The 19,464-nt window shown below is 42.8% G+C and overlaps 9 non-coding genes across 9 annotated transcripts; 6 read left to right on the forward strand and 3 right to left on the reverse strand.

Moving 5' to 3' along the window:
• Nucleotides 1–4,840: 4,840 nt before the first annotated feature.
• trnan-guu (transfer RNA asparagine (anticodon GUU)) lies at nucleotides 4,841–4,914 on the forward strand. Its single transcript has one exon. It is a non-coding gene; the product is annotated as a tRNA-Asn (tRNA).
• Nucleotides 4,915–5,178: 264 nt separating this feature from the next.
• trnan-guu (transfer RNA asparagine (anticodon GUU)) lies at nucleotides 5,179–5,252 on the forward strand. The gene has a single exon. It is a non-coding gene; the product is annotated as a tRNA-Asn (tRNA).
• A 936-nt stretch (nucleotides 5,253–6,188) lies between these two features.
• trnan-auu (transfer RNA asparagine (anticodon AUU)) lies at nucleotides 6,189–6,262 on the forward strand. Its single transcript has one exon. It is a non-coding gene; the product is annotated as a tRNA-Asn (tRNA).
• A 723-nt stretch (nucleotides 6,263–6,985) lies between these two features.
• Nucleotides 6,986–7,058, reverse strand: trnak-cuu (transfer RNA lysine (anticodon CUU)). The gene has a single exon. It is a non-coding gene; the product is annotated as a tRNA-Lys (tRNA).
• Nucleotides 7,059–7,184: 126 nt separating this feature from the next.
• trnan-guu (transfer RNA asparagine (anticodon GUU)) lies at nucleotides 7,185–7,258 on the forward strand. The gene has a single exon. It is a non-coding gene; the product is annotated as a tRNA-Asn (tRNA).
• Nucleotides 7,259–8,805: 1,547 nt separating this feature from the next.
• Nucleotides 8,806–8,878, reverse strand: trnak-cuu (transfer RNA lysine (anticodon CUU)). The gene has a single exon. It is a non-coding gene; the product is annotated as a tRNA-Lys (tRNA).
• Nucleotides 8,879–10,836: 1,958 nt separating this feature from the next.
• Nucleotides 10,837–10,909, reverse strand: trnak-cuu (transfer RNA lysine (anticodon CUU)). The gene has a single exon. It is a non-coding gene; the product is annotated as a tRNA-Lys (tRNA).
• Nucleotides 10,910–11,043: 134 nt separating this feature from the next.
• On the forward strand, nucleotides 11,044–11,117 carry trnan-guu (transfer RNA asparagine (anticodon GUU)). The gene has a single exon. It is a non-coding gene; the product is annotated as a tRNA-Asn (tRNA).
• An 8,273-nt stretch (nucleotides 11,118–19,390) lies between these two features.
• On the forward strand, nucleotides 19,391–19,464 carry trnan-guu (transfer RNA asparagine (anticodon GUU)). Its single transcript has one exon. It is a non-coding gene; the product is annotated as a tRNA-Asn (tRNA).

Genomic DNA, 19,464 nt, shown 5'->3' on the forward strand with positions numbered 1-19,464 from the left:
CATGCGCATCCGGTCCAGCAGCGGCACCCCCGAGAGGTCTCTCCCGTCCGGCCCCCCCAGTTCCTCCAGCAGCCGCTCAATCAGGCCGATGGTGGCCTCCTCGCCGCGCGTCCTCCTGCGGCAGTACCGGCTCAGCTCCCTCTTACTGATCCTCCCATCCACCAGGAGGTCGGTAAGGTCTGGCACACCCTCCTGCCTGAGCTGCTCTCTCTTCGCCCGCCGCAACAGAGCGAGGTCCCCTGCATCCCACTCGAAGATGCAGTCAGACAGGCGGCCCATGAAGGTGGGGTAGAGGGGATGGGCGTCGGAGGTGCAGCCGACGGCCAGCCTCCTCACGAAACGCCATGCGTCCAGCCGCACGTGGAGGTCTGGCCACTCCGCAAACCCGGCCTGCGGCTTGCTCGCCCCCTCGCTCGCGCAGCAGCCGCGGTCCACGTACAGCAGCGCCGGGGGCGGAACGGCTGCCTGGCGGTACCGCTCCACCACGCCCGACACCATCCTGTCCAGTCCCGGCCCCTCCTCCACCGTCAGGACGCTGGTCAGGATCTGGTCGACCTCGTTGCCGATGGAGGTCGCCCGGAGAGCCGTCCCCCTGCCGTGGCCGGCCAGCTTCTTTGTGATCTGGAATTTGACAAATGATTACGCATTTTTTATACATGATGTATAGCAGCAAGTGTATGTACACATTTATAACAACTGCATATGTAATATCACCCACAACATCGTTACATATGTACAGGAGAGTATATATTACGTACATGGAAATCTATGATGCAGTAATATTATTTATTACCTTTTTGGTTGAAGCCATCTTTAAGATGGAACCAAATGTCGAGGTGATGCTGGCCTTGATGTGGTCCATGCGGGAGAGGATGTCCCTGCCGTACACGGACAGCAGCCAGCGACTGGTGGGGATGTCGACAGGCCCTGGAGGCTCCTGGCAGACCACTGGGAAGAGGCTGGGCCGATCCACAAAGTCAGCACACTCCCCAAGATAGTGTGCCAACCGGGTCAAGCATTCCTCCCCATGGTTCTCCTTGAGCTGCTTCACCAGTCGTGCCGGACTGCTGCCGAGAGTCCGGTCCCGAAGCAGGCGAATGACACGGATGTCACAAGCGTACCTGAAATGCACATTGCTGCAGTGATAAGCTACATGTTCACTGGAGGGTAATTTCAGTGGTTTAAGTTTTCACAGTTGCCATTTTTTCAAAACTGCTTTACTCACTTTCGGGTCAGGATCAGCCGGAACATCCTCTGGTGCGGCAGGTCCAGCTGGTCCCGGACAGTCTGACTGGTCGCCAGATAGTTCAGGGAACACGCAGTGCACCTGAGTGTCTCTGTCACCATCAGGTAATACCTGTCGATGTCCAGGACCTTCCGAGCCCTCTCATGGACTCCGTAGGCCGTCAGCTGCTTCCCACAAGCTGGGCAGGACACCCTCATCTTCCACAGGTGGTAGGGCATCCACACCATCAGCCGATGGGTGAAGAAGCGGTCAGGTGTCGGTGCCTGGTCGTAAACGAGGGCTGGGACAGGGGGCTCGTACCACAGCTTCAAATCTGGCCGCAGTCTGCCGGAGTCAAAGAGGGTGCTGGCGATCCATCCCTGGTCCTGCACGGGGATGGTCTTGCTCATTTCACCCGGCAACCAGAATGAAGCTGCAGCCCCAGCAGTGGCTGGCTGAGCTCCCTCAGGCTCATCCTGTTTGGGAGACGACAACAAATCAGAATTAGTTTATTGCATATATGAAGGCTACACTAAAGATGACTCACACCAGAGCCAGATGTAACAGAGCAACAGCACAACAGCATTGTAACAAACAGGTGACGCTAGATTAACTATAATGAGATGTCATTTTTAAATAGATCACCTTAACGGCATGGAATCCACAATTACAGGCCACGGACCCTCCGAAGAGGGTGGTCTGTCCAGGGGCCTGCATGGGGCATTTCTCAATCTGAAACGATCAGAATCGTTAGTTAGCCTGGAGTGAGTTACTCAGTCTTTCGTCTGGCTGATAATATCTGAACCATCGTATTGCCCATTTTTCAACAGGTGATCGGCATACTAGTGACCGTAATAAGTAACAGATACTAATTTTGCTACAGCCTACTTCACCTTCTGATAGAGCTCGTGCCACTTCCGCTGCTTTGGGGCTGGTCTATTGCCCCTTCCAGAGGGCCAAACCCCAGAGCTGGCAAATTCCTTCAGCCTCGCCATCCACTCTCCGTCTCCCATGGCTTTGTGGCTCTTAGGCTTATTGCTCATCTGAAGAGAACATGGAGATAATAACAAGAACAACAGTTACAACTACGTATCGCAGCATGAACACGGTGTGCTAAACAACTCCATACTTCAGAGTACAGTACAACACCGTTAGTTAACGACTGTCAGTAGATAGCCTACTGCAACTAAATTTCCTTCGGGATAAAGTATCTATCTATCTATCTATCTATCTATCTATGAGGGTTTCCGCTAGGATTTTTTCTTGAAGGCTCGGTGTCCGGAAAGAATTTATTATACCGGACAAATATGAAACTTATCGGCCACGTTTCAATAAAAGCATATGTTACAAACGCAAATATAATGTACACCTAGGCTGACGAAAGAATGACAACGACCTCAAATCATTTTAACTATTTGACGAACAGTAACGATTGACCAAAACCCCACCATTAGCCGCTAAAATGTAGGCTATTACGAAACATCTGTAACTTATAACAAGTCCTCTGCTGCCGACTTGAAATCAAACGTGTCCAATGTGTCTTAGCAGCGGTTTCGCTGTTTAGGGATATTCTTCATTATATTTTGACGGTCAAGTTAATTTATCTTTTTTTTTCTGAATACATTTTATCAGGTAAAAGCCCTGTTATATGCTATCACAACCGTTTTGCCACTCAGGGCCATGATTATGAGGGACAGCCGGGGGCATCCGTACTGTACCGATAGAGGTTAAAGACGAACAAATGCGAAAATATTCGTCTATATAATATTAGTCTATTTGTACCAGCCGTACCTGGACGTCGTCATGACTTCGTGTGACCCGTGGAAATTTAACGTTTAAGATTATGTAAGTAGAAAATAAAAAGATCTAATAGTTACTTACTTTGATGAGTTGTCTTGCGTTACTGTTAAGCAGGAAAAATGGTGTCGTTCTCCTGTAGTACGTAATCCAAGCTCACAATGACAGGAAGCGCCGTGATTGGCGATGTCCAATGTCATCCCGCGGCGTGATTGGCCTATATCCAATCTCTCATTGGACAGTGAATACCATGATTGGGTGATAAGATTGGAGTTTAAAAACCGGTAGTCAACTACACAATCACATGGCTGTCGCTGTCCGCCCTGCTTTTTTTTTTTTTTTTTTTGGAATTTTTGGAAAATTGGAAATCACCTCTTGCATCATAGGGTGCAGTACCCGACGAGGTGAGCTCTGGTTGTGTACTGGAAATTTTAGCCTGAGTAGTACTTCATCCTGGTAACTGCCCTGTACTGCAAAATTCTGAATTTATTACATACATTTTGTTCTTGTTGTTGAACTGCTTCAAAGCTTTAACTGCATTTTGATTTTGGTTAAAGATCTTTTGCTCTCGGAAAAATATTGTGAACAAGTTCCTCGTAGTTTGTCGTAGCTGGGTCTATAACTTTCGATGCGTTTATATAGAGCACATGTTGAACTTTACTTACCACAGAAGCACCCTTGATGCGGGCGCGGGTAAGCGGTGTTATGCTAATATGGTCATGAAAGTTACTCTCTTCAGTTATTTCTGTGCACACGTTTATTGCTGTCATTGCACATACTTTGTGTGTAACCGATTATTTTATTAATTAAACAATGTCGTCTCACTGGCATATTTTGTTCCATAGAGAGCCGAAGATAATTAATGTATGAGCACATGTGCTAACTTTAAAGCACCATGCTATTTTTATACATGTTAAAGCGTCTTCTGAGCAAGTCTTTTACACATAGACATTGTAAGCAGGGGGTATAGATATCCGCACTTGTTACGGGTTAGATGGAGGTAAGATCAATACATTTTTTTCAATAAACGTATTCAGTGTTAATGAGTTGAAGGCTAGTTGCCTAAATCAACTGTGGCATGAGTTACATATACGGGTAAGGCTAACGTCAGTAATTAGTACCGTTAGCTAGAGCTCTTAGGCCATCTCGTTCTCGTTCTGCTTTTTGATAGACCAATTTCCAGACCTGTAAAGGTTGGCAGCTCTCTGTAATTTAATCGCTCAGCACAGGTGCCTTGTGTGAACATTAGATAATTTGGTTATCATTATTTGTTGAGTTAATGTTGAGGCAGTGTGATTAACGTTTTGTTGGCTCCGCTCCGAATTCGAGGCTTGATAAAGACACTAAAATTAGCTCCTGTAATGACATAATGCACATTATATATATAATACATCTGTATTTCTTCCCTTGGTTTTGGTAAGGCGCCCGTAACGGCTTAATCTTTGTACATAATAACCAATCATCCAATAACGATAGTTTTGCCACTAAAACAAACAAAAAAAGCAGAAAAAACTCGTTTCGCATCAGGACACTGTTACCAACCTGCCATGTGAAGGGAGAGTTAATGCTGATAGTTAACCATAAGTGTTGTATTGATATAGTTTTACATGTTGTCCCTTGTACCGTTGTACCTACGTTACAGGTTCACCCTTGAACGCAAGCAAACTTTTGATGGGGTTGAAATGATGAAGAATCGAAAACATCAGATTAATGCAGACGGCTATAGCTTAGGTGAACACTTTTCTAGGAGTTTGTAGGTTGACATATTTTAATGTACACACTTGCATTGAATCATCCTGATTCCCCAAGTGGCAACGAGTCTCTGTGGCGCAATCGGTTAGCGCGTTCGGCTGTTAACCGAAAGGTTGGTGGTTCGAGCCCACCCAGGGACGGTAGTGCTTTTTCAGATCCCTATCTATTATCCAGAATTATGTGGTGTTGTACATTCGTTCATTTTATGATAAAGCGTCTGTGTAGTATTTAGGGAGCTACGTAGACTGGCTGCATTTGGTGCACAATGTATCCACAGATGTGATATTACAACGATTGGTTATTCGTGTTTTTTTGGGGGGGCGGGTGTGAATCAAAAATTGAACGCCTAACGCATTCCACCGTCTACAATTGAAAGGATGTGGCGGGGGTGTCTCGACCCGGAAGTCTCTGTGGCGCAATCGGTTAGCGCGTTCGGCTGTTAACCGAAAGGTTGGTGGTTCGAGCCCACCCAGGGACGTTAGCCTTTCTCTTTAACGCACAAAATGAAACAATCCTACAGCTCCAGACGTTTTAAGACATTTTTAACCCTCTATGGGACTTATTAAGGATATTAATTGAAAAAAATCGAAGACTTTTAATTTTAAGTGTATTTAGGCATAAAATAAATTTCCTGTGCTCACTTTCCCAAAATGACCTTTGACCTTTTTTGGGGGGGTGTTTTTTTGGTAAATGATTTTTATATCTTTTATTGTTTAAAATGACCTTACCATCGTGCTACTCCTGCATGTGACTCAACATGTGCTCTTGTCTCCTTCACTTCCTTGTAGCAACAAATGTTACAAACATATTAAATAAACTTTGATTTTACTGGTTAGAGGGAATGTCAAGGGACACGTTTTTGGGATAATTTCATTGGTCAAGAGTTTGTGTTATTTTTTTTAGCAGTTTTCCTAAGTGTCATTTATAAGTGACGAACTCCCATAGAGGGTTAAATATGAATATCAAAAACTAAATGTAAGACGTTCTAAAACTTTCTATTTTACACGTGTCTTTGAAAATGGCGGTTGCAATCATCGTATACCTACCTCTGGACCAATGACCGTACACCTACGTCAGATGGTTCCTATTGCGCTGCGAAAGTACCTACCCTGAAGTAGGAGCTAAAAAATCCGCTCACAACGGCGTTCTAAGAACTATGATCGTTCTAAGTTCCTGTGGTGCGAACACGCGAGAAAGTGGGTACTTTCTCCAACAGCTCTAAGAAACATGGTAAAGTTCCTCCGGTGCGAAAGCGCCTAAAGACTATGGAAAAGTTCCTCTGGTGCGAAAGTGCCTGACACCCGTTCGTCGTTCCCGACGCTCATATTCGGCCTGAATCATATTCCTTGGCTTGCGGCATGTTGACAACGGGTGGTAATTCGGGCTTTTCATCATCGCATGCCACCCATGGGGTGTCTCTGTGGCGCAATCGGTTAGCGCGTTCGGCTATTAACCGAAAGGTTGGTGGTTCGAGCCCACCCAGGGACGTCAGTTTGTTTATGCTGAGTTATGTGTAGCACTAACAGCTCTGTGAAGGACCACCGTGAGAACTAATTTATGTCAGTGTTAATTAGTTTGCAAATTGTGCTGGAGGGGAAAAAAAGACTACACTTAAAAAATATAAATGCCGCATTTTTGTTGTCGCTCCCATTTTTCTTCCATCCAAACAAAAGGCTTATCTCTCTCTCTCAGATTCTGCTCTCAAATTTGTTAAAATTCGTGTTAGTGAGCACTTCACCCCTGCTAAGATAAGTTTAAACTCAATTTTATGCTACTGTTGACAGTCCTATAACATTATCAATATCATTATCAATGTTAATACTGTCCGATGGTTTGACTCAATAGTTAGTCTGAACGTCAGTCACAACATAATTTGATATGACCAACGTTAAATGGTGAATATGCAAAATGCACTTTTTTGTATTGAAAATGTTTTGAGATGTTTAAAGAGAAAAAAGAATATTTGTGGAACTCAAATTTTTGTGTAATCAAGAAGTATTCAGATTAGATTACTTTTTTGTAAACCAATGAATTACGTTATTAAGCGCAAACTGACTACATTTCAAAGTCAGCTGACCCAGCCCTGGCAGTACATCGCCTTCTTTTGCTGCTGTTGTTCTTCCGTGCGTTTGTTATTTACAGCACAAGGAACCACAACGCGGAAATATTATGTTTACGTAATGTCGTGGCATAGAATGCGTCCAAAAGCCACGCCCAACGTGGGGCTCGAACCCACGACCCTGAGATTAAGAGTCTCATGCTCTACCGACTGAGCTAGCCGGGCTGTGCGAGTCTCTAAAAGGCCCTCCATTGCAGGCACTGACAACTGAAAGCCATGGTCTGAAAGCCACAGCACGTTGACAACGGGTGGTAATTCGCTCTCTTCATCACTGCATGCCACTCAAGGGGTGTCTTTGTGGCGCAATCGGTTAGCGCGTTCGGCTGTTAACCGAAAGGTTGGTGGTTCGAGCCCACCCAGGGACGTCAGTTTGTTTATGGTGAGCTGTTTGAGGGCCTAACAAATTTGGGAAAAACCCCTGTGAGAACTCATATATGTTAGTATTAACTAGTTAATTAGTTCACACACTGTGCTGGAGGTGGGGGGGGAAACAAAAATATAAATGCCACACTTTTGTTGTCGCTCCCATTTTTCATGAGTTGAAGTAAAAGATGTAAGATTTCTTCCATGCAAACAAAGGCTTATCTCTCCCTCTCAGATTGTGTTCTCAAATTTGTTAAAATTCGTGTTAGTGAGCACTTCACTGCTAAGATAATCCATCCACCTAACAGGTGTGGCATACCAAGATGCCGATTAAACAGCATGATTATTGCACAGGTGTGCCTTGGACTGGTCACAATAATAGGCCACTCTAAAATGTGCAGTTTTATCATACAACACAATGCCACAGATGTCACCAGTTTTGAGGGAGCATGCAATTGGCATGCTTACTGCAGGAACGTCGACCAGAGCTGTTGCCCATGAACTGAATGTTCATTTCACTACCATAAGCTGTCTCCAACATCATCTCCAAGAATTTAGCAGTACATCCAATTGGCATCACAACCGCAGACCACGTGTAACCGCGCCAGCCCATGACCACCACATCCGGCCTCTGCAGTCAGGTCCAGACCATGGTGAGGCCGACGAGCACTCAGATGAGCTTCCCTGAGACGTTTTCTGACCATTTGTGCAGAGATTCTGTGGTTGCGCATCAGCTGCCTGGGTTGCAGTTCTCAGACGATCTCTCAGGTGATGAAGCCGGATGTGGCGGTCCTTGGCTGGTGTGGTTACATGTGGTCTGCGGTTGTAATGCAGGTATTGGACGGCTCATGGTAGCGAAATGAACATTCAGTTAACAGGCAACAGCTCTGGTCGACATTCCTGCAGTCAGCACGCCAATTTTTACGGTCAAACTCTGTCAGAAATTTTTTCGCAATCAGTCGCACGGATATTTCTGCTTCGACTCTTTAAAGTAAGTAAAATCTCAAACGCATTTTTCTTTCAAACAAACGCTTTTCCTTAAACTCTCTGTCGATTTTTTTTCTGCTTTCTTCGCAAAGACAACTCATCAAAGTATTTTTTTGCTATTTGCAAAATGACACACAGATATAGGCTGTGCAAAAGCAAGTCAGAGGTTAATTTAGGTTTTAATGGCATCTGAATGTAACCTTTATATACACAATAAATTAATTCTTATTTGTTGCGTCTTCCAAACAGGGTGAGCCTGGAGGAGTTCAGACAGCCACTGCTGGGGCTGTAGCTACATTTTTTAATATAAGGTTCAATATTTTCAGGGTTTGATTCTGAAGTGATCCAGAAGTATTCAGATTACTTTTTTGTAAACCAATGAATTACGTTACCAAGGACAAACTGACTACATTTCAAAGTCAGCTGACCCAGCCCTGGCAGTACATCGCCTTCTTTTGCTGCTGTTGTTCTTCCATGTGTTTGTTATTTACAGCACAAGGAACCACAATGCGGAAATATTATGTTTACGTAATGTCGTGGCATAGAATGGGCCCAAAAGCCACGCCCAACGTGGGGCTCGAACCCACGACCCTGAGATTAAGAGTCGCATGCTCTACCGACTGAGCTAGCCGGGCTGTGGAAGGCCCTCCGTTGCAGCCACCGACAACTGAAAGACATGGTCTGAAAGCCCTTGGATCGCGGCACGTTGACAACGGGTGGTTACTAGGGGTTTTCATCATCACATGCCAAACCAGGTATGTCTCTGTGGCACTACTTGGGTCAGGATAGTATGTTTAAGATCCAATCTCATCATCCAATCATGGTGCTCACTGTCCAATGTGAGATTGGATGTAAGCCAGTCACGGTGCGGGATGACATTGGACATCACCAATCATGGCGCTACTTTCCATTATGAGATTGGATGAGATTGTATTATAGGGGAGAAATTTTAACGGTCAAACTCTGTCCGAATTTTTATCTCAATCGATCGCTCGGATTTCTCTGCTTCAACTCTTTAAAGTAAGTAAAATCTCAAACGCATTTTTCTTTCAAACAAACTCTTTTCCTTAAACTCTGTCGATTTTTTTTCTGCTTTCTTCGCAAAGACAACTAATCAAAGTAACCATTAACTGTCTCTATTCTCTTCTTAAATTGTCATTTACGATCAAACAACTCGGATTTTTTTATCCAACTGTCGGAAATTTCTCCTCTGCTTTCTTTTCAAGACAACCCATCAAAGTAAGTAACCATTAAATTTCTCTGTTTTCTTCTTAAATAGTATACGTTATATTTCCATCGTCACACAAAGTCATTAAGATGTCTGACAGCCAACGTGTACAGCTACTGTAATGTACATATTATATTAACACTTTTTTCTAATCAGTTTATAAGTGTTTTTTGCTATTTGCAAAATGACACAAAGATATAGGCCATGCAAAAGCAAGTCACCAGTTAATTTCGGTTTTAACGGCATCTGAGTGATACGCAACCTAATAGCAAACTTTGTATGCGTTTTTATGGGGCGTGGGACACACTGGGGTGGAGGTGGGGGGCTCCATGGGCTTCTTTGCCTGCCTGGAGACCTCCAGAGTCTCACCATTGGTTAGTTAATGACACTGATGTAAAGTACCTCCAGGCAATAATGGAATTTATCTTTAGATGAGCACAAAGCCTAAGAGCCACAAGGCCATGGGGGACGATGAGTGGATGGCGAGGCTGAGGGCATTTGACACTTCTGCGGAAATGGTATGACCTCTTTCAGAAGGTAAAGCATTGCAAAATTAGTATCTGTTACTTATTACAATCATTAGTATGCAGGTCATTTGATGGAAAATGGGCGGTACAAAGGTGCAGATAATATCAGTCAGATGAAGGACTGTACACTGAGTAACTCACTCCAGGCTAAATAATGATCGTTTCAGATTGAGAAATGCCCCATGCAGGCCCGTTGACAGACCACACTTTTTGGAGGGTCTGTGGCCTGTAATTGTGGTTTCCATGCCGTTAAGGTGATATTTAAAAATGACATCTCATTATGATTACATTACAGTGCCGTTATGCTGTTGCTGTTACAACACATGTCGCAACGCTGTTGTTTTTGCAGCCTGCCACTCAGTCTCCTGCTGCAGTCCTGCAGTCTGTGGCCTCAGACTCGGCCCCTGGTGCGACTGCTGCAGCCCCCGCAGTCGTTCCTGCGGCTCCCTCCCAGTTTGTCAACGGTGAATATTTTCTTATTAATTAAGGTTTTGCATATATCATTTTGTGTTTGTTGCAACAAAAAAATGAACTTTATTTTTCCTTTCAGTTCACGAAATCGGGCTTTGGTGGTTCACAGTCTGCCTCACTGAAGCCCAGTTTAGTGGCAAGGAGGACCCCCAGCCCTTCTCCTCCTCCATTCTCTGTGAGGAGCCCCAGCCCTGCACCATCCTCTGTGAGGACCCCCAGCCCTGCACCATCCTCTGTGAGGACCCCTAGCCCTGCTGTGACCACCAGCATGGCAGTAGCCTCTGTGAGTACAGCAAAATCTATTTATTGGTCTGACGGAAATATTATGTTTACGTAATGTCGTGGCATAGAATGGGCCCAAAAGCCACGCCCAACGTGGGGCTCGAACCCACGACCCTGAGATTAAGAGTCTCATGCTCTACCGACTGAGCTAGCCGGGCTGTGCCAAATACTCATAGGCCCTCCACAGCAGCCACTGACAACTGAAAGACATTGTCTGAAAGGCCTTGGATCACGGCACGTTGACAACTGGTGATAATTCGTGCTCTTCATCATCGCATGCCAATTAAAGGGTGTCTCTGTGGCGCAATCGGTTAGCGTGTTAGGCTGTTAACCGAGAGGTTGGTGGTTCAAGCCCACCCAGGGACGCTACCCTTCCTCTTTAATGTACAAACTGAAACAACTTTACAGTAAATGTATAGTTGTGTTTTTCCAACAGGTCTACAAAGGCCCACCCCTACATACGTTTGTATCAGTTCTGCACATGCATTCATGGGGGCTTCCTTGCAAGCCTAAATTAAGTGGCTACACTGTGCCAAACATTAATCAGTGTGATAGGATATGCACAGTTTACCTTATTATTTGCAACCTACTGTTAGCAGAAATGAGTAGAAAGTAATCCCTGCAAATATGAAAATTAAAAATTAAATTTAAAAATGAGAGCTCAAAAGCCGTTTTGCCACTCATTTTACAATACCTGAGTGCAAAGATGCTGCCAAAATGAAAAAAGAAAATTACATAACTCAGTATGCATTTTATTTTTCAATACAAAAGTGAGTCTTTTCTGACAAAAATAAAAGTTAAATTAAAACATCTTGATGTATCTCACCTGCAAAGGAACATAGGTTTCTTCAAAGATGCTTGGGCAATCAGCCTGCACACGAAAATCTGGTAATTTAGTGGTGACACTGATATTGTAGGTGGATGACTACTCTGAAATTGTCTGGGATGGACCATCAAGCTATGTTTGGTGTGCTGTCACTGGCTGGCTTTTTTTTTTTTTTTTAAATACTTTCAAGTTTTGCAACCTTACATTAGATTTTGCACTTTTAAAATATGTGTTTTAAAGTTCTGAGAACTCTGAGTAGTGCACACAGCATAACAGTATGTGACTGATTTTTTTTTTTTTTTTAAACATTTTACATCCAGACTTTGCAACTGAACATAAAAACTAAAGACAACAAGTTAAATCAAGGACTTTTGTCGTTCTCTTTCTTTTCTTTCTTTTTTTAGGGTTGCTTGTAGCACCACACAGGTGCATAGGTACCAGCAATCTGACTGCTCTCAACCGCTCTTTAACTTGGAGTGGTTTCAATACTTGAACTTCATTAACAACAGCTACTTAAAGCACAAGCATTAGGCTTCAATAACAACTAACTGGTTAAGTTTTAAAGCTGTTTAGAAGTAGTTAAGTTGAAATTAACAGTAACACACAGTACTTGAGCAATGGCAATGTTAACCCCTGGCTAAGGAAAGGAAATCACTGACATAACACCAGACCAAATCCATAATCATTGGTTGTCACAGCTGCTTCGAGTTCTGGAAATCCTCATAAGCACTGTAATTCCCAGGGACTTTGATGGTGGCCATACATGTATATGCAGTTGGCAATGGGACACTTGGCAACAAAGACCCCTACCCCATGCAAATCTGAAGAAAAAAAGGTGCTGGAGAAAAAAGGGTTCTTGAGGGTGCCATATGGAGCTATAGAGGTTCCAACACAGGGAAACAGAACCATTAGGCCAACAAAAGGTGCTATTTCACGCACGCGAGGGCAATTTGAACTTCAGCGACTCTTGCTGGAACCTCACTTCAACGACTTTTGCTGGAACCTTCCTGGAGACGCACTGGGATACAGTAACAGATATAATGTGTATGTGTATAATGTAGCTAATGCCTCAAGCGGCATTCCTTAAAAACCTCAAGAAGTGTTTCCCATTTCCCATAAACCTCAGGGGCCGTTAACCTCCTTTGGTCTAGCCTATAACATCTTGACTAGCAATATGGCTAAGTTTAGCATGTTAAGTTAGCTAGCTAGTTCATTATTAAAACACTACCTACTTAAGTACCAGAAAAAGAGGGGTGGAATGACCAACAGAGATTACTTGATTGTAAAGCACAATTTCATTGTAATTCCATCTAAAGTAGGCTACGCTAGATGCTGAAAATACGTTCCTGTCGCTGGTGCCTCAAAGGCTCCAGCTCCAGTGTCTGTGTCTGTTTTGACAGTTTTGATCGTGTCAAAGTAGAAGTTGCGAATGTAGCACTGTAGGAATTTACAGATAGCTAGGACCAGAATCTAGGTTCAGAGGAGCAGTTATAAATAGAACTCAGGAATAACAGACCACAGACCAAGGGGTAAGTTTGAAGTGCTGGCTTATGTACATAAACAATTGCTAGTAAACATACACATAAGTTGGTACCAAATTACACATTTCACTCACATTCAAAGATGAACTGTGCATTTATACCCCTTAAACCATCCAAAATAAAACCCAAATTTTCAGGGGGTAAAAAAAAAGTATTTCTCCCTATTCGCTACCACTTTGGTTTGATTTAAAGCAAAGTCGAATTCAAGAGATAATTTTCAACTTAGGTTCCTTTAAATTTGTTATTTAGTTCCTTGTTTCTTGAGTTGACTCAGTTCTAAGTTCTCATTTTATCTTTGCTAGGCCCAGGGGTGTATGAAGTAAAAGTACTCTTGCTAAAAAGTGTTCTCTGAGTTAAATTGAAAATCGTTTTTGTAAATTGTAAATGAGTGACAATTTTACTCTTACTTAGGTTCAGGAAGGATATTTTAACTCTACTCCGAGTAATTTTTTTAGCAAGAGTACTTCTACTTTTACTGTATACACCCCTGGTTAGGCCTATTTAAGATTTTAGTTCTACCTTCTCGTTAGTTCACTTAACCAGCGCACAAGTTTAGAATTTACAGTGACACATTACAAATTCAGCACAAAATAAATGGAAAATAAAATACAATTGAATATGGAGTCATGACAAAACTCAAAATCAATACTCTGGTACCTTAGCTACTAGAATCTAACTTGTTTGATACCTGTTGTTTATGAATACTTCCAGTAGAGGGCACTCCAGCACAGTGTAGGGCAGAGTGCAGGTGCTGTAGAGGAAGAGAGAGCTTTAGTGTTACTGTACGTTCACACTGACTGTACGTTCACACTGAGAGCGGCGAGAGTGTCAAGAGTCGCCCAAACCTCCCTGCCAACGACGCTGTTGAACACTGTGGACGCTCTGCCGTTGATGAAATAGGCGGGTACAAGGTCCTTCGGAAAGCTTGGTTATGCAAATGTTTTTAAAGGGGCTATAAAGCAAACAAACAGGTCGAGCGGTATCTTTGTGCTGAATGACCACCAGTAGGCTATAAGTTAACCTTATGAGATATTTTAAATGTGAAGGTGCGAAATCGACCGATGGCAGAAATAAATAAACAATGCTAATTACATATTTCGTAACAAAATTAACTAATGAAAAACACTACTTAAAAGCTTTTTGTTGTTGTGTGTCTTTTGTGTTAATGATAGGCTAGGTCAAATTCCAGCATGGAGTTTATAGGACACGTTTACTAGCCTTGGTCTTTAATTAACACTAACGTTTGTGCATAACCTACATTACAGTACAACATGGGGAAACCCACCACCGATATAATCAGTTTCTCCTCCATTTTGCTTAGGACCAAAAGTTTTGTGGGAACAATAGTTTATACTGTTGTGTTCTCTACAATTCTCTAGAGCGGAGCACTTCCAAGTTTCTATTGGTTGCCGCCCAACCGCGTCATATCTCATTACCATAAAGTTAACCGAACTTCAACTGTATTTTGACGCCCAAACCACCCTCGCCACGACGCCCTTTGCCGCGACGCTCTTCGCCGCTTAAAGACGCTGGCTCTCATAGAAAATGAATGACTTCCGGTCACTTTGACGCTCTCGCCGCGCTCAGTGTGAACGTACAGTGAGAGCGGCGAGAGCGTCAAAGTGACCGGAAGTCATTCATTTTCTATGAGAGCCAGCGTCTTTAAGCGGCGAAGAGCGTCGCGGCGAGGGTGGTTTGAGCGTCAAAATACAGTTGAAGTTCGGTGAACTTTATGGTAATGAGATATGACGCGGTTTGGCGGCAACCAATAGGAATTTGGAAGTGCTCCGCTCTAGAGAATTGTAGAGAACACAACAGTATAAACTATTGTTCCCATAAAACTTTTGGTCGTAGTAGTGTTTTTCGTTAGTTTATTTTGTTATGAAATATGTAATTAGCATTGTTTATTTATTTCTGTCATCGGTCGATTTTGCACCTTCACTTATAAATTTATTTCATAAGGTTAACTTATAGCCTACTGGTGGTCAGTCAGCACAAAGATACCACTCGACCTGTTTGTTTGCTTTATGGCCCCTTTAAAAAACATTTGCATAACCAAGCTTTCCGAAGGAACTTGTACCCGCCTATTTCATCAACGTCAGAGCGTCCACAGTGTTCAACAGCGTTGTTACCAGGGAGGCTTTGGCGAATTTTGACGCTCTAGCCGCTCTCAGTGTGAACGTACAGTTAGACCAGTAGTGGTTGCTGGTGACAGAACAGCGAAATGAACGTGTTTATGCTGCAGTCTTGAAGTTCAGTAAAAGTTCCAAAATGGTGTGGACCTTCCGTTCTTTTAAAGATACAATAAATACGATCGATAAACTCAATTTTCTCAACTGGGTGTGTAATCAGCACATTTGTTAAGTCCTTTTTGAGTCTTGTTAAGTTCTACCATTATTCAGGTGTATGAATCGGTGTCCTTATCCTTGGAGTGTAGGTTGGTCTTACAGAAATAGATGCCTTATCAGTGTAGACAGATGTACGATAATTATCGTATTTGTACGATAATTTTGCCCTTGGTATGATCAATAATGCTAAAAGTCCCACAATGTACTTGAATTTGATCATTTTGTGACACCATGTAGATTACAAATAGGCTTCTTTCATTTTAATTCATTTCCCGACACGATCGGGATTGTAAAATATGGATCCTACGTCTGTGTTTACGCATCTCTTCTCATGTGACATCTTCCCAGCCAATCATGCTTGTTGTGATGATGAGCGTTACTCATGATTCACATTCATGATCACGATGTTGTTAACAAATTAGCAATCAAAAACTTTACAAATCAGAAATTGTATGTATTTTACATTAAATGTAGTACCTTAAGGGCCAGCACTATATTTACCCTGTGCAATCCAGTTATCATTGTAATATAAATTACATGTTAAATGATCAACGAGCGACAGGAGAACAACGCTGAAGAAAATTTGCAGAAGAGATAGCTGACTGCTAAATTTGTTCTCTTGGTTATGACTTGCGTACGATAATTCTCCTCAAAATACCACAATTTTAAGCCCAGTCTGGTACAATACTTCAACATTTCCCATCGCTGTGCCTAATCAATGCGATTTCTCATATGGGCTCACCATCTTGATTCTCCAGCTTCATGTGTGCAAACACCAAGCGATCCTCACAACTAAAAACCTGGCCACTTGTTCAACGGTACAACATGCAGCACACATACAAATATTTTAGTCTTATATATCTTGTAACAAAACGAAGTACTTAAGGACTAGCACCTAAATACAGGTTAATTGTTAATTCAGTCTGAACCGCACCCTAAAATGGCATTGTCCACCTCACTTTGCTAACAAGGCTAAACTTGACTGTGCCTGTTGCATGTAGCTTCTCAACTTGCTCAAACCCACAAAACATACATGCTTACAGGTAAATTTAATTTCCTTCTCAGTTAGCCTAGCATAGCTATCGTCAACCAGCTAATGTTAGCCAGCTAACGTTGCAGAAAAATATGGGATGGGTTTAGCTTGGGTATAGAAATTTGTTTCAACCATTTTCACCACAGTGCTCATAAGCTCATTTGTGTCTGCCACAGAAGTATGGTTGATAATGGTAACGATGGCTTAACTCATAAGTTAACATACAATACAAATTATGGATACTGGATCTTGAAAATATGGATCTTGCCATTTATAATGTTATGCGATACGATTGTATGGAGTCAGATCACTCCTGTTGCTATCTGCAGTCTGCTGTACTGTGTGCAATTTTCAGTCATTTTCCTTGTTTTTCATGACAGTGTGAACAGCACAAATCATATGGAATCTGATTGAAAATCGCCCTGATCTCTCTGATAGACTCTCATGTTAGAGCAATTTTTTCAAACTGCAGGCACTGCAATGCAATCTGTATGGGTTCCGGGAGGGCTTGCGTTAACGTGCTTTTGTCATACGTAACCTGATCGCCGGGGCAGCCAGCAAACTTCTCATATTCAAAGTCAACATGGCTAATGTTAGCTCAACTTAGAGCAACTCAGTCATATCATTAAGAGAAGTACGGTTTATTTTTTTATTTATGTGTGTAGAGCACGTTAGCAGTGTTGCTAGTTCACCGATGACGGAAAGCATTTCGCATGCTTAGTTAAAAACGAATTCTTTTAATTGTGGTGTTATGTTAATTTGGGGAGCAAAATTTATGTTCAAGCAGTACTACTTGCCAGTGTTGAAGCAACATTACAGTGTGTTGTGTTGTTTTTAGATTGGACCTCCTCAAAAAACAACTATGCCCCCCCCCCCCAAATTTTTTAGCACCAGCCACCACTGTTCGTATGAGGTTTGAAATCCGATTCAAATCGCATTTTTGCTAATCCGTATAGGTCTGACTGCTCTGATCTACTTTCAGGTGTTTTCTTTTAATGTTTGTGACTTTTGACACCACGTAAAGTTCACGTGTACAGGAAACATGCTAGTTTGGTGGTTGAGGGAGCCAATGAGTGGTTGTAGGTCATTGGACAGTGATACCGGCAGTGACAACTGCACGAAATAAAGCAGCAAGCCTCCTCCGTCTCTGATGCGGTCTCATTATTTTTATAAAACTTGCGCTGCGGCTCCACATTGTCATGTTGTAAATAAGCGAGCCCATTTCATTACCCTCCACTTTAGTTTGTTTACATCAACTACTTCTACTTTCGGGAGCAATGTCATTACTATAGCAACAAATGTGGATAAGACCGAATGTGAGGATATCCACCCGGACACACAGAGCAGATCTGATCACTTGCAATATATAATGCAAACAGTCAATCAGGAAGTTTGGATTCTGATCGAATATGCAAAAAAAACGGATTTGGACTGACAGTGTGAACCTAGCCTATGATATTCAGAGGCAGGACAAACTGTCTAGAACAGTCACAGCTAGCATAACACTGTGGTAGAATGTAACAGAAAAATGCCCTCTCTTTCCCACTTTTAAGCGGTGTGTCGCCCAATTGCCCAAAGGATCAAACTGCCCCTGCATACAAATGTGGTTTGAAACGGATTTGTAAAAATCAGATCTCATGTGATTTTTGGCTATTCAGACTTGCTATATATGAGTGGACTCCAATTGGATATGCACATAAATAGGATTTGGACTGACAGTGTGAACATAGCCAAAGTGGCCCAAATCAGAATCAGATTCCATGTGATTTGTGCTGTGCAATGTCATTACTATAGCAACCAATGTGGATAAGACTGAACATGAGGCCTGGACACACAGATCGGGTCTGATTACTTGCAATAGATAATGCAAAAAGTCAATCAGGAAGATCAGATTCTGACTGACAGTGTGAACCTAGCCTTTCATATGTGGTCCTAAATCGGATACAAGTGTGATTTTTTGCAATGCGACCACAGTCTGAACAGTCATATTGGATTCATGCGACTTTTACGTCACTCTAGATTGACATTCGTCACAATTCTGTGCTAGCAGGAGTCACTCAGTGAATACAAACACGGAGAACAGCTGCGATGGAGGTAGTCAGTGAGGTGTTAGACCTCATAAGTATTTGGGATGGCACTCGACAAAACTTGAGGGGTCGTATCATAACCGGTCTGTGTTTGAAAGCATATCAAAACAAATGGCCGAACACACACATCTCCATACAGAAGTAGGAGCCATTTCTCCACAAAAAGCAATAATTGAAAATTTGGTTGATGGTTTGACTCAGCAGTTAGTCTGAACGTCACTCACAACGTAATCTGATATGACCAACCGTAAATGCTGAATATCCAAATTCACTTCATTTGCATTGAAAAATGTTTTGAGATGTTTAAAGAGAAAAAAGAATGTTTGTGGAACTCGTGTCCATTTTTTAGTATAAGGTGCAATATTTTCAGGGTAATCCAGAAGTATTCAGATTAGGTTACTATTTTTGTAAGACAATGGATTACGTTACTAATTACAAAAGTTGCCATGTAATTTGTATTCAGTAACTGACTACATTTCAAAGTCATCTGACCCAGCCCTGGCAGTGCATCGCCTTCTTTTGCTGCTGTTGTTCCTCCGTGCATTTGTTATTTATAGCACATGGAACCACAACGTGGAAATAATGTCTACGTAATGCAGTCACATAGAATGGGTCCAAAAGCCACACCCAGATTAAGAGTCTCATGCTCTACCGACTGAGCTAGCCGGGCTGTGCAACACCTTAAAAGGCCCTCTATTGCAGCCACTGACAACTGAAAGGCATCTTCTGAAAGCCCTTGGATCACGGCATGTGGACAAGGGGTGGTAATTCGTGCTTTTCATCATTGCATGCCACTCAAGGGGTGTCTCTGTGGCGCAATCGGTTAGCGCGTTCGGCTGTTAACCGAAAGGTTGGTGGTTCAAGCCCACCCAGGGACG

Source organism: Chanos chanos, chromosome 7, assembly GCF_902362185.1.
Source record: "Chanos chanos chromosome 7, fChaCha1.1, whole genome shotgun sequence".
NCBI classification, from domain to species: domain Eukaryota; kingdom Metazoa; phylum Chordata; class Actinopteri; order Gonorynchiformes; family Chanidae; genus Chanos; species Chanos chanos.